Raw genomic sequence first — 12841 nt, 5'->3', positions numbered from 1 at the left:
TGCACGATTAAACTGACAATCTGTGCCCCAAAAGATTACAGTTTAGAGAGCCCTATGGGGGCAGTTCCAGTCTCTAGTAAAATGTCACCTTTAGTCAAAATGGACGATACATATACAAAACAACAGGTCATTCTCAAATATGATGCAGCCTGGATCTCCCCAAAAGATATTAACTACGTTTCTTCCTGGTGCTCCTAATTGAATTGCTAGTCCTAATCTACTGTTTTAGATAATGGCAAGTTTAGTCTTTATGATACCACTTAGGTTCATAAATAATTTGCATTTTCTCTTTTAAACTTGGTGGCTTTTCCTTAGGCTTCAGGTATTATGTTCACTAGATTTTGGTAATTATTAATTACTATTTATGTTTTCTTTATTCACTGCTACACCTGACTTACTCTCTATTAGAATGTGATCATCTCTTAAATCTCCTCACTAAATAGAAAACAACAACAACATTTTATTGGGGGCTCTTACAGTTCTTGTATCCTTACATCAGTTGCATCAAGAACATTTGTACATATGTCACCATCATTATTTCGTAGACATTTCTTTATTTTTAATTAGTTTATTGGGGGCTCGTACAACTCTTATCACAATCCAGGCATCCATCCATTGTAGTCTCACTCTTAGTTTGCAGATTTCAATATGCTCTGCACAAAACTTTTCCCAAGGGATCCTCTTCTCTGAAAAAGGACTCTGGTTAATCCAGCACTCCGTTTCCAGAACCATGTGTCCTGCACACTTCTATTGGACAAACTACAACAATTTGTTACAGGATACTGATTCATGGAGAGACTGAAAATAATAGTTCAGTTTTCAATATAAAATAAAATTTTAAAACCTTCAATAAGACTAATGCGTTAAAGTTGAGCTATGGCAACACAGAAAATCAGTCTACAAATGAGCTGGGTGTATTCAGATAAATGAAAATTTATCTTAGTATTTACTGTTTCTTGAAATAGACACATTTTCCACATTATTCTCCGAACTAAGTTTTATGGGGATTTTTGCTTATCTGGGAAGAGTTAGACCACAGCAATGTTTGCTATATGTCATTTGATTTGTTTTGTTTTATTCTCCGGAGAGGAGCAGATTCTTCCCATTCTAAATTGTAACCCACGACTGTTGTGCTGGGAATCTACATGGTGATGAAGTGGTAGAACAGGGAGTTTTCTCTGTGTTCTTCTGATTGAGCCTGAACCTTTTATAGCACAGGGGTAGCAAGGTTCTGACCTTCATGCCTGTGATGGAGTTTATATTTTGGCCTGTCCATGTTCCTTTTCTTCATTGCAGTATCGCCTTTCTTTATCTTTGAACTTTTAATACCTGTTCACTCTACCCTCACACTTAGGTCTCAAGGGATGGCTATGGGGTGTGTGGTTGATAGGGGAACTATCTTACCTCCAGCTATGAATTGACCTTCCCCTGGTGAGAAATCTTTTGAGTTGATAAAAGTCTTCCCCTCCAGTGTCTGAAACACAGGGCATATTTTGAATGTTCACTTGAAAATCTGGAGGGATTTTATTTTCATTTATTTTTATTCTTTTTTTTTAAAAACCCTAACCCTAACCCTCTGGAGGGATTTTATAGTCAAAGCCAAAAAATTTGGGGCTCCACTAATGGCCGGCCCCAATAGCTTCTCACTGTCACAGTAAACAATACTCGGTCTCTATAAATTTATCAAATTTTAATTTATGTTGTTTTATTCTGTTTTGTTTTTTCAAAACCATGAGTTCAGTAGCTTCGGATTCAGGTAACCAGAACACAGCTGTGCCTCTCTGAATAGGCCTCTTCTAGACTTTGTATGGAATTTGATATTCTAATTCACTTCAAATCCCTGATGGTGCATGCATGGACTCCCAGCATCAGTGCACCCACGGCTCATGTTGCAGAATAAGGAGCAGGTGCCTGACTCAGAATAGGAGGGGACCGTCGAAGAGCGACAGAGCAAGGGTCCAGAGTGGACATGGAGTGGCAGAGGTCCAGAGAGGGTCTAGAGCTACATGGGCAGAGAGGTGTGGTCATCTCCACATGAGTAGACATTATAGAGGGACGAGTGGACAGATGGTATACGGTGTTTCATTGCCCAGCATCGGGAAACTGATGTACATTTGATCGACCCTTATACTTTGTCCCTAGGTTCTTCGAGCTGAAACCTGAGAAATCAGTTCCCTGGCCTTGAAATGAAGAGCATCCAATGGTTAATGAGTTTCCACAAGCCCTAAGCACTTGAATTGTTTTAAGGCCATTCAGGCAAGGAAAGATTTGTCTTTTCAGAAAATAGGTACTATACACTAGAAATATTTTTGAGTTTGTCAGATATGTCCTAATTTATTTGGGGAATACTATCAGACTTATGGTGATAAAGTAATATTTCCTTACATTTTATAGATTGTATTCCTTGTTTTTTTATGTTTTTGAATACTTTACATACTTTTATATTATTCAATTGGTTATTTGTCAGTTTTCCTTATGTTACATTTTGTGGGCTTGTTTTTATGTGATGAAAGGAAATAAGCAAACTTTTCACCTAATAAAATAATATTTTGGTGTACATTATTTTAAACAACGAAGAAAATAGAAGTTCATGGAAGATATAGTTTGCTCTTTATAATAACACTCTCAATACATAAATAGTAATAGTGAGAATGATATAGTAAAATGAGTAAGACTCCCCTCACACCCACCCCAGTGAGTCAGTGAAACCTCACTATACCTCATCACAGACACAAAAGAATGTCCCCCTTGATTGGTAAGTATTAGTCCATGAGGATCTGATTTTGTCAGATCTCATCTATGAAGTCAATGAAATTATAAGGATAGTGTATAAGTGGATACATTCATCCCAGTAATGACCAGCTGTCAAACCACATCATGTGATAAAACCACCACTAGCCATCAGGATTCCAGACCACATTTGAGATGAGCAGCTGGGCTATCCTGCTGTGTGGCTCTGACCGGTTCTCTGGGTTTCCTATTATTTCTACCTGACGTAGACCAGAAATACATTCATGCATGTGAATTATATGTCCATACAAGGGCCCTATGGAGTTGAAAGCTGAAGCCATCTCCCCTGATACAGCAGTACGCAAGGACATTGCCATGTAGGCTGCACCTGAACCACTGACACCAAAGTGCACTCATCAAACAGTGACTGTGGAGCTACATTTTCCTATCGGCAGTCGTCCTGGGTAAGATACGACATGAATGAGGCTGGAGAGAAGACTGCAGCTCCAGGCCCTCACCTGCTGGTGTACTTCCTCCCAGGTGGGCGTGCCTAGATCACTTAGTAAAGTCTGGGTCCGAGGTGCAGAAGGATGGAGCGTAGGTGAAGGTGTCCTGCAGGACTTCCAGATACACCTTCACCTACTGCAATATGAACCGCGTGTGACAAGCACCTGGAAAGGCCTTCAGTGGATGGGCTGGATCAACACCCACACTGGGAAGTCAACGTAGGTCCAGGGCTTCACACAGGGCTATGTCTTCTCCTTGGATGCCTCAGTCAGCACAACGTATCTACAGATAAGCAGCCTGAAGTCCAAAGCCACTGCCACCTGTTACGGTGTGAGACACACGCTGTAATATCTCACATACTGAGAATATCAGTCCACCTGAAGGAATGGCAGCTGTGCTTCTATCCACTGTTTATTTACAGAGTATGCACCTAGAGATGAGAAACAAAGAAAGTGACTCCTGTGAAATTATATCAGCCCCTTAGGGGATGAGGACACAAAATACCTTGGTGTGGATACCTTTCCTCCTCTCTCTGTGTCAGCCCTTCACTGCAGTACTACACACCATTCAGACTCCATGAAGTGTCAATTCACCGTCTCCCGAGACGAGGGCAAGAACACAGTTTACCTGCCAATGGAAGACAAGGTTGTCTATTACTCTGTCTGGGTTTTCAAATAAAAGTTTTAAATATAACCGGCCCGATTTTAAAATTTATTTTTTTTATATGATACATTTGAGAAATGAATCAATTACCCAGAACTATTCAAAAGGAGGAGGAGGGGACGCTGTTTGCCAGAGAGGAGCCAGTGCTGGCCTAGCTGCTTGTGGGACTCCGAGGAGCAGGGTCAGGAGGAAGGTGCACACATCCGCCCAGGAGGACCCGCCTCTGTTTGCCAGACCCGGAATACTTCGCGGCCACCTCCTTAATGTTTGGTAAAAAAGACTGCAGATACAGGTGTGTATGGTGGAGACACATGCCCATGCACACACACATACACACACACACACACACACACACAGTGCCCCCCAATACGCATGCACAATGCACAGCCCAGACGGGAAGCTTAAGGCAGTGTTTTCAAGTAAAATTATTGAAATACAGATAAAGGTCGATTTTTTTCTTGAAACTATTTGAAACAATGATAAAATTAGAATAAAGAAAATGGAACCTAACCCATTACTTCCCAAAAGTTTGCCAAAGAGGAAGAGGGATTGTGGTTGGACCACCTGTAGGCTAACTGAGGACAGACCTGGGGTCAGATCCTCGGGCGCCAAGGTGCATGAACACATCGGAGCACCACCCACAGATTGCCAGCATGGGACTGCTGGTCAACCTCCCATGAGCGGTGAGAAAAATGACAAAGTAACTTTCTCCTCTCAGTCTGTTGCGTGTCTGCTGATTGTTTGCAGTCCTGATTCAGTGCTGTATGGCAAAGAGTGCGTGGTCTTCTCCCTTTTCCCTCCTCTGAAAACAGTGGCCGCAGTCTATGTTAGACCTCCACTTTCTGGGTTGTGCGTTTGAAATGCGTATACGGGGGTGAAGTATGGTTCACGGATTGTAGGCAGACTTTCTACCCCTTTGTCTGGGACTTGGTCTCACAGAATTGTTTATTTGATGTAGATTAAATCATTTCTGATGCACCGACTGACTCAACCACTTTGTCTTGGGCTTTATATGCCCCTCCGCTAATTCCTCCCATCATTGGGCATCTGTCTCTGCTGCCCCTTGTCCACGGGATCTCACTTCTGGTCAAGCCAACTTATCTCCATTCATCCAATAAGGGATTTTCTTCTCGCAGTTTATCCATTGTATTAATTCACATCACCTATATATCCCTGGTCATCACAGACAGATTTTCAACTCACATGGTTCTTTCCAATTTAAGTTTGTTGGTTTGTTTTACTAAGTAGTTGTGAGTATTTATACAAGAATATGGAGAGACAGTATACATTTTATTTAATTATTTTTGTCATAGACTCAAAGTGCACCCACAGAATGCACCACATTACCGGCCCTGTGTCCACTTTCCTCTGGTATATACATGTTCTCTTCTGTCCAGGACACCTACAGGTTCTCCAGAAATCCATTGCTTGGCTACAGTTCCAAACATCACTTTAGAGAAGGATATCCTTCTCTAGAGATATGTCCAGAGAATCATGTTCCCTCATCTGTGTTTTATGACTGCTGAGGATGTGACTGCATATTTTTGTGCCAGACACACCTAGAGGGAAAGGTAGGGGTTCACAATCACAACACCCCCCCCCCATGCAGGGGAGGTGTTGGCTTCTGGTGCTGCTCAACACCCAAGGATAACAGGGTTTCTCGAGAGAAAATGCAGAGGAGCCTATAAAGGAGTTGTTAGCTACCTATTTGCTCCGGCTGTGTGTATTTGTTCTTGTGTGTATTTATGTATGTGGGTTTGTGTGTGTTAATCACTTCTGTGTGGAAGAAGTAGAGTCAGAATGATCCTTAGAGGCAAGATGGCAAGACTGCATCTCACATATTTTGGACATGTTGCCAGGAGATACCAGTTCCTGGAGAAGACATGATTTTAATGATAGTTCTGTCTTTGTAAATTTGTGGTTAACTAGCTGAAAATGTTTCTCACTATTAAAATTTGAAAACAAATTTTACATTAATCGCATTGAATGGTTGTTTCCATAGGTAATATTATGTTTATGTTTTCTCTTTTGTTAGTAAGTATCATAAATTACAGTAATTGTTTGAAGTATATTGTACCAATTTTGCACAGTTTAGAGAAATTGTATTTTGTATTTAGGTCAATTAATTCTATAGCCGGGTTTCCATTCCTGCAATTAATTTGTCTCATTTTAGCCTTTGCACGATTCTATTTTTTGTGTTTTCAAATTCTATGATACGCATTTTAGCATACATTAAGAAGGGTTTGTTCTTTCATTTTCAAGATTTCAGGCAGGAATGTAGGGCTTTCTCAGAACGAATGTTCCCAGGCTGCAATCATCTGCTTGATAACCCTGTGTTCAATCTTTATTTTTGTTCATGATCCCAACTGGTAATAGACACATTTCATGCACAATCGCTCATGGGTAAGTCACAGCTACCCTAGCAACGTGTGCACACGTGTGTGCCACACACAGTGGAACCCCCAACGTCCTCATCCGTGTTTGACCACTCTACACACTCTCTCCCAATGTGGATTCCAGGCAAGGTCAGCTAGGTCTTCATTTGCTAACAGTAGGAAACAAAGTGAATGTAGAACGGTCCCACCACAACAAATGTGCTAACACCAAAACATCAGATGATATGGATGAGCACCATCCAGGAGACCCCATGAGTATCTCCACTGATGTGCCATTTGTTAACTTGTGAACAAACAAGAGCATGTAAGCAAGGATAGAAGCAATAACTAAACCACTATTAATTTTGTCACCGAAGTGTGTGTGAGGGTGGTGTTGATAGTACCCTCAAGACCAGTATTACAGAGTATGGCCATGGAATTCACAAACACTAATGATACCCACTGCCAAGACCTCAGACATTTTATCAGCAACATGCCACCTGTTGTGTATGTCATTCTAGGTGACCTGTTCCTAGGTGACAGCAGGCTTGAAGCCAGATCCATTTTGATATCAGGAACATTTTCAATCACTTCTTGGAATGCACAGAGTAGCATAGAGAGGCCCTATAGGTCAGCTGATCATGTGATATCATAGAAGAAAATCACAAACTAGTAAAATGAGAGTAGAAGCTGTTGGGACACAGTTGACTATGTACAAAATTCAGTTTTCTTTCATTTACACCACTTTGACTTTGTAGGGACAACAGTAGCATTCATTTGCTCTATGCAGCCTCTTTCTGAACTTAACTGGCGATATGCGCTCATACCATGGAAGTACTCAGGCTGAGTCCACATTCTCTGTTTTGTTCACAAGTCTACAATGGAGATGTGGAGTTCTCTGCGCCTGTTCTGCAAAAGCTCTGAATTTGCCTTCACTAATTATCTTCCCATTTCCTCTTTGGGTGTCCTGTTTCCATTTTTCTTGCCCCATCTGCCCTCTATACATAGTTCTGGGACAAACACTGCCCATCTGCTCTCATGTGGTCCAGAGAGACACAAGCAGAGTAACCCTGAGCATCAAGTCTAAGTAATCCATGATGGACGGTACATATATGTCTACTGGTAGAGAAAATAGTAAATGCAGTTTCTCCTCTTCTGACATGAAAAGCGCTTAATGCTCTGTGTGTGCAGGTCCTGGAGGAGCATCTCTGGCCTGTGCTCTTTATCACTGTCCACATTACGGCGACAGCTCTGATCTGGGTTCCCCTTCTTATCACTGTCAAAGGTAATATCCCTCCTACATCAGATCTGCTCTAACTGCTGCTTCTTAAATTGAGCTAAACCTCTGGTCTCCGTATGCAGGTGCCCTGAGTGCAGTTCATCTCATAGAGTCTGTGGGAGATGTGACAGATCCAGGAACTTCTGTGAGCCTTTCCTGCAAAGGCTCTTGTGTTCTGCAAGCCCCAGTGATGAGGCGGGAGTGGGTGGCACTATTGAGTCAATCAAGTGGGAGTACTCAGCGGTACTTTGCATCAGCTCAAAGAAGATTCACAATTACACAGGAACAATTTACAATTTACAGGAACATCCCCACAAACACTCTCTCTGTAAATATGACAGACCTGATGTATTACTGTACAAGGGACACAGTGTGGAAATCACAGGGAGCCCAGACACAAACCTTCCCTTCAGGAGTGGGGTGGTCCTGCAGCTGGTCCTCAGCTTGCATGTAGTGAAAGCCTGCTGGGAGCAGGTCCTGAGGAAGTTCAAGCTTTCCTTTTTATCACATTGTTTACTGTTCACACTCAGCAGAAGCCTTGGACAAGAAAATCCATGTTTGTCCTTTGAACTCCTGGTTGTTCTCAGGCAAAAACAGTAATCATAGAACAGTGATTTTGTTCATTATTTAAACCTTCCATTTTAAATATTTTTCTAGCAATACTTTTTAGATAAAATGTTAATGATTAGGAAATCATTTTTCCTCAATCCAAATCAAGTAAGATGTCATTGAATTGCTTCCTAATCATAGCAATCCCATGTACAACAAAATGAAACGCAGCGTGATCCTAAGTCATCATCATACTATTTGACATGTCTGATCACATCTTTACAGTGTCAAGGCATTTGTTTATCCTCTCCTTAGAAATCAAAATGTCAGTCTCCAGAGAGTGGCCCCGCCTGATATTTTCCACAGTTCCTTTTTAAAAAATCATTTTTAAGGGCTCATACAATTCTTATCACAACCCATACATAGATCAATTGTGAAGCACATTTGTACATTAATTGCCATCATCATTCTCAAAATATTTGCTCTCCACTTAAGCCCCTGGCATCAGATCCTCATTTTTTCCACTTTCTCCCTGCTACACCCCCTCTCATGAACCTTTGATAATTTGTAAATTATTATTTTGTCATATCTTTCCCTGTCTGACATCTCCCTTCACCCATCTTAATGTTGTCTGTACCCCAGGGATGAGATCACATGTAGATCCTTGTAATCGGTTTCCCTTTTCCAACTCACCCTCCCTCTACCCTACCAGTATCACCACGCACCCCACTGGTCCTGAAGGGATCATATGCCCTGGATTCTCTGTGTTTCCAGTTCCTATCTGTACCAGTGTACATCCTCTGTTCTAGCCAGACTAGCAAGGTAGAATTTGGATCATGATAGTTGGGGTAGGGCGGGTGGGGGGTGGGGGAGAACTTTTAGGAACTAGAGGAAACTTGTATTTTTCATCGTTGTTACATTGCACCCTGACTGGCTCGTCTACTCCCCAAGACCTTTCTGTAGGGCGATGTCCAGTGGCCTACAAATGTGCTTTTGGTCTCCACTCCGCACTCCCTACCCTCATTCACTATGGTAGGATGTTTTGTTCCGATGATGCCTGATACCTGATCCCTTCAAAACCTCATGATCACACCGGTTGGTGTGTTTTTTCCATGTGGGCTTAGTTGCTTTTGAGCTACATGGCCGCTTGTTTACCTTCAAGCATTTAAGACTCCAAACGCTATCTCTTTTTATTGCCGGGCACCATCAGCTTTCTTCGCCACATATGCTTATGCACCTATTTGTCTTCAGCAATCATAAGGTGAGCACACAATGATATGATGTTTTGTTCTTTGATGACTGAAAACTGATCCCATCGGCAACTCGTTATCATGCAGGCTGGTGTGCTTCTTCCATGTAGGCTTTGTTGCTTCTGAGCTAGATGGCCACTTGTTTATCTTCAAGCTTTTAAGACCCAAGACGCTATATCTTTTGAGAGCCTGACACCATAAGCCTTCTTCACCACATTTTCTTATTCGCCCACTTTGTCTTCAGTGGTTGCGTCGGAAGGGTGAGCATCATAGAATGCCAATTTAATGGAAGAAAATATTCTTGCATTGAGGGAGTACTTGAGTGTAGGCCCAATGTCCTTCTGCTACCTTAACACAAAACTAAAGTGAACAGATGTCCATCTTTTGGCGGGGAAGTGCCGATTTTTAACAATTTTTCCCGAGTCCCGCTGAGTTTTTAAGAAGTCCCAATTTTTTGAAAGAATGCACGACTAGCTAGGGTATATGGTTTTCGGCTGCCATGTGGCTATTTTGCCAGGATATGAGTTTTATCAATGGTGTCCTGCTTTACCAATGTTAAAATCTGATCACCTTGTACTAAACCTATCAATATATGCACATAGATCTATTTCCCCATCCTCATCTATAAATATATTTCCTCATGTACATGTCTTTATCTAGACCCTATAAATGCCCTTTGCCTCCTATATCTTTCCTCTATTTCCTTTGACTTTCCTCCTGTCCCATGATCATGCTCTTTCCCCACCAGCGTTTCAGGAATTCCTCTTCGTTACATTACCCTTGTTGATGCTCTTCCAGGCCTCACACACCCTCCTCACCACCCATTTGGATCACTGCTTGTTCCCTTGTCCCTGGGTTTGTTAACGCCACTACCTTTCCCCCCACCGTCCACTCTCCCATATTCCCCCAGAACTGTCGGTCCTGTTGTTTTCTCCTTTAGATTGTTCTTCCAGCCTATCGTATTTAGAGAGACAGAAAGAAAAGCTTGTGGTTAAATCCAGGATTGTTTGTTGGCCTTTAGGATTGTTTTCCAGTCCAGTCTGTTGGGCACCATGCCCTGACCCCAATGTCCACCTTCACCATATTCTGGGGACCTCTCTGCTCCAAACCCATGCTGTTCTGTTGCACCCCATTAGTGTTTTTCCTCGATGTGGTGGCATCAGATCGGTTCAAATTCCCACACTGTGTCTCTGGTGTCGTCCCCTGTAGGACTATGGGTCAGTGAGGGATGTCGTGTCTCATTGTGGGGCCGGCCATGTGGTTCCCTCTGTGGACACGCTGCTCTAATTGGTAACATCATCTTCACTGCCTGGTGGACCACGATGTGCTCCACTCTCCCCTCCTGCCCCTTCATCTGCCTCTGTGTGCTCCGATTAGCTATGTCCCTCTCCCGGAGCTGCAAATTCATTGCCGTCCTTTGAAATAAATTCTTCTTTGGAGAGGAGCAGGTGTCCACATAGTAGTTGGGATTGGGGCCGGCCCCCCAGACCTCTCCATTGGTTCCCTACTCCACGCCGGTCTTGTACAGTTTCTGATATGACTGTCAATATTCAACCTTCTAACGATATTCTTATAGTATTTCTGCCAACACGGAACTTTATAATTATCTTTGTAGTAAATGGTATTCTCAATATTCCCTCAACACCTAATTATAAGGACAAACTCTGCATCAGTCTTTTTAATCATTATACAGCTTTCTCATGAATATGAGATTTTCCATGTAGTACACTTGCTTGAATTATGTTCACCTTAGTCCTACATTTGACCACATTTGCTCTTTAATCATTAAAATCTGTCATTTGTAGCAATACATTAAAAGACAGAGACTCTGAGTTTATGTTTATTGGCCTTGCATAAGGATAAGAAAAAAAGGTATATATTTAATAGAGTTTTCTGTTCATATATATGCCAATGTATATAGTGTAGTATACATACAGATTTGGTTGATTAACATTTTCCTTATTGTTGTTACATGCCATTGATTTTCTTCAAACATTGAGATCAATGGAGAAAAACTTATATCATTCTCTTTGCAAACAGGAGCCAGATAAACATTTTTCCTATCACCACTTTTCTTCACCTTTGAGCTTGAAATCTTACTGAGAAATATTACATAAGAAAATGACTTAAGAGGAATATAATTAGGCAGACAAAAAGTAAATTTCTCATTATTCACAGATATAATAAACTATGTAGAAAGAACAAAGATGCAACCAAGTTTGTGCGAAGTCATCTAAATACTCAACAATGTGGCAGGATATAAGACAAACACAAAATAATAAATAGTATTACTGTAAACAAATGAAGAGTGCTCTTGAAAAAAGAACAATGAGAAAACAGTGTCATTTACAATAGCCACACAAAAGATGAAATACCCAGGGTTAAAACAATCCAGAGAAATAAAATATGTGTACAAAGAAGACTATAGAACAAGGCAGCCAGGATGTTCCTAGAGTGAAGGACGACAAGACTTACCTCACACACACTGGAAATGTTGTCAGTGGAGAATACTTGCAGGAGTAGAACAACATGCTTAAATTCAGGTACGGTGATGTGCATTTAGGTTACAGAGCGGAAGATTCCTCTCTCAACATGGCTTTAAAACATTTCTCCTAGGGTCTATTGAAAGACAACAGGTGCCCCATGGGTGTCATTTTTAAGACCTTCTACCATAAAGGAACAAGCATCAAATACTAGAGCCCTTGGTGGGTTTACACCTATATTCAATTTTCAATCACCTCTGAGATCCGCGCTGCCACCGAGTGGATTCCATGCACGGCTGCCCTATATATGGTTCCTGAGGCTGCAAATCCTCACAGGAGCACATAGCCATTAGACTATGCCACCGTTTGGTAGCATGGCACCCCCATCCTCTGTAATATTTGGTGAAAGTATGCCCAATATGCTTCATTTGAAAATCTCCTAGACCAAGATGATAATCAACGTGAACGTTTGGGGCATAATGAACTGATTTGAACTTCCAGGAAACTGGTTTACTAGGATTGTAAATCAAACAACAAGTGTTTATTGAAATTGATTCACCTTTGACATTGAACTCATTCAAAGAACTACCTATCTTGACAGGGACTCTTGGTTGGATTGGAAACCATGCCTTAAAAGGGTAAATGGCGAAGTAAGTACAGTTCCTGGTAATGTATGATGACAATGTTGCTCACCTGGAGTTTGTGGGTTTGTGTTTGTAAGATCTCTGCCACAGGTCTTCACATTTTGGATTCCTTAAAGGAATTGTTGGTAGGAGCCCTTGTTGCTTAGCGGTTAGGTGTTGGGCTATAACCCACAAGACCAACAGTTTAATAAACAAAAGCCTCTCCGCCAGTGGGAGAAATATGAGGGCTTCTTCTGTAAAGAGTTACAGTCTAGGAAACCAACAGAGCAGTTAAGTCTAATCTGTCCCATGGGGTCTCAGTAAATTGGGATCGACCTCATGGCAGTGTGCTTGGCATGGGGTTGTTAAGTAGAAGGTAGGT

Source organism: Tenrec ecaudatus, chromosome 9 (assembly GCF_050624435.1).
Source record: "Tenrec ecaudatus isolate mTenEca1 chromosome 9, mTenEca1.hap1, whole genome shotgun sequence".
NCBI lineage: Eukaryota > Metazoa > Chordata > Mammalia > Afrosoricida > Tenrecidae > Tenrec > Tenrec ecaudatus.
The sequence above is the reverse complement of the archived record's forward strand: the minus strand, read 5'-3'. Positions refer to the sequence as shown.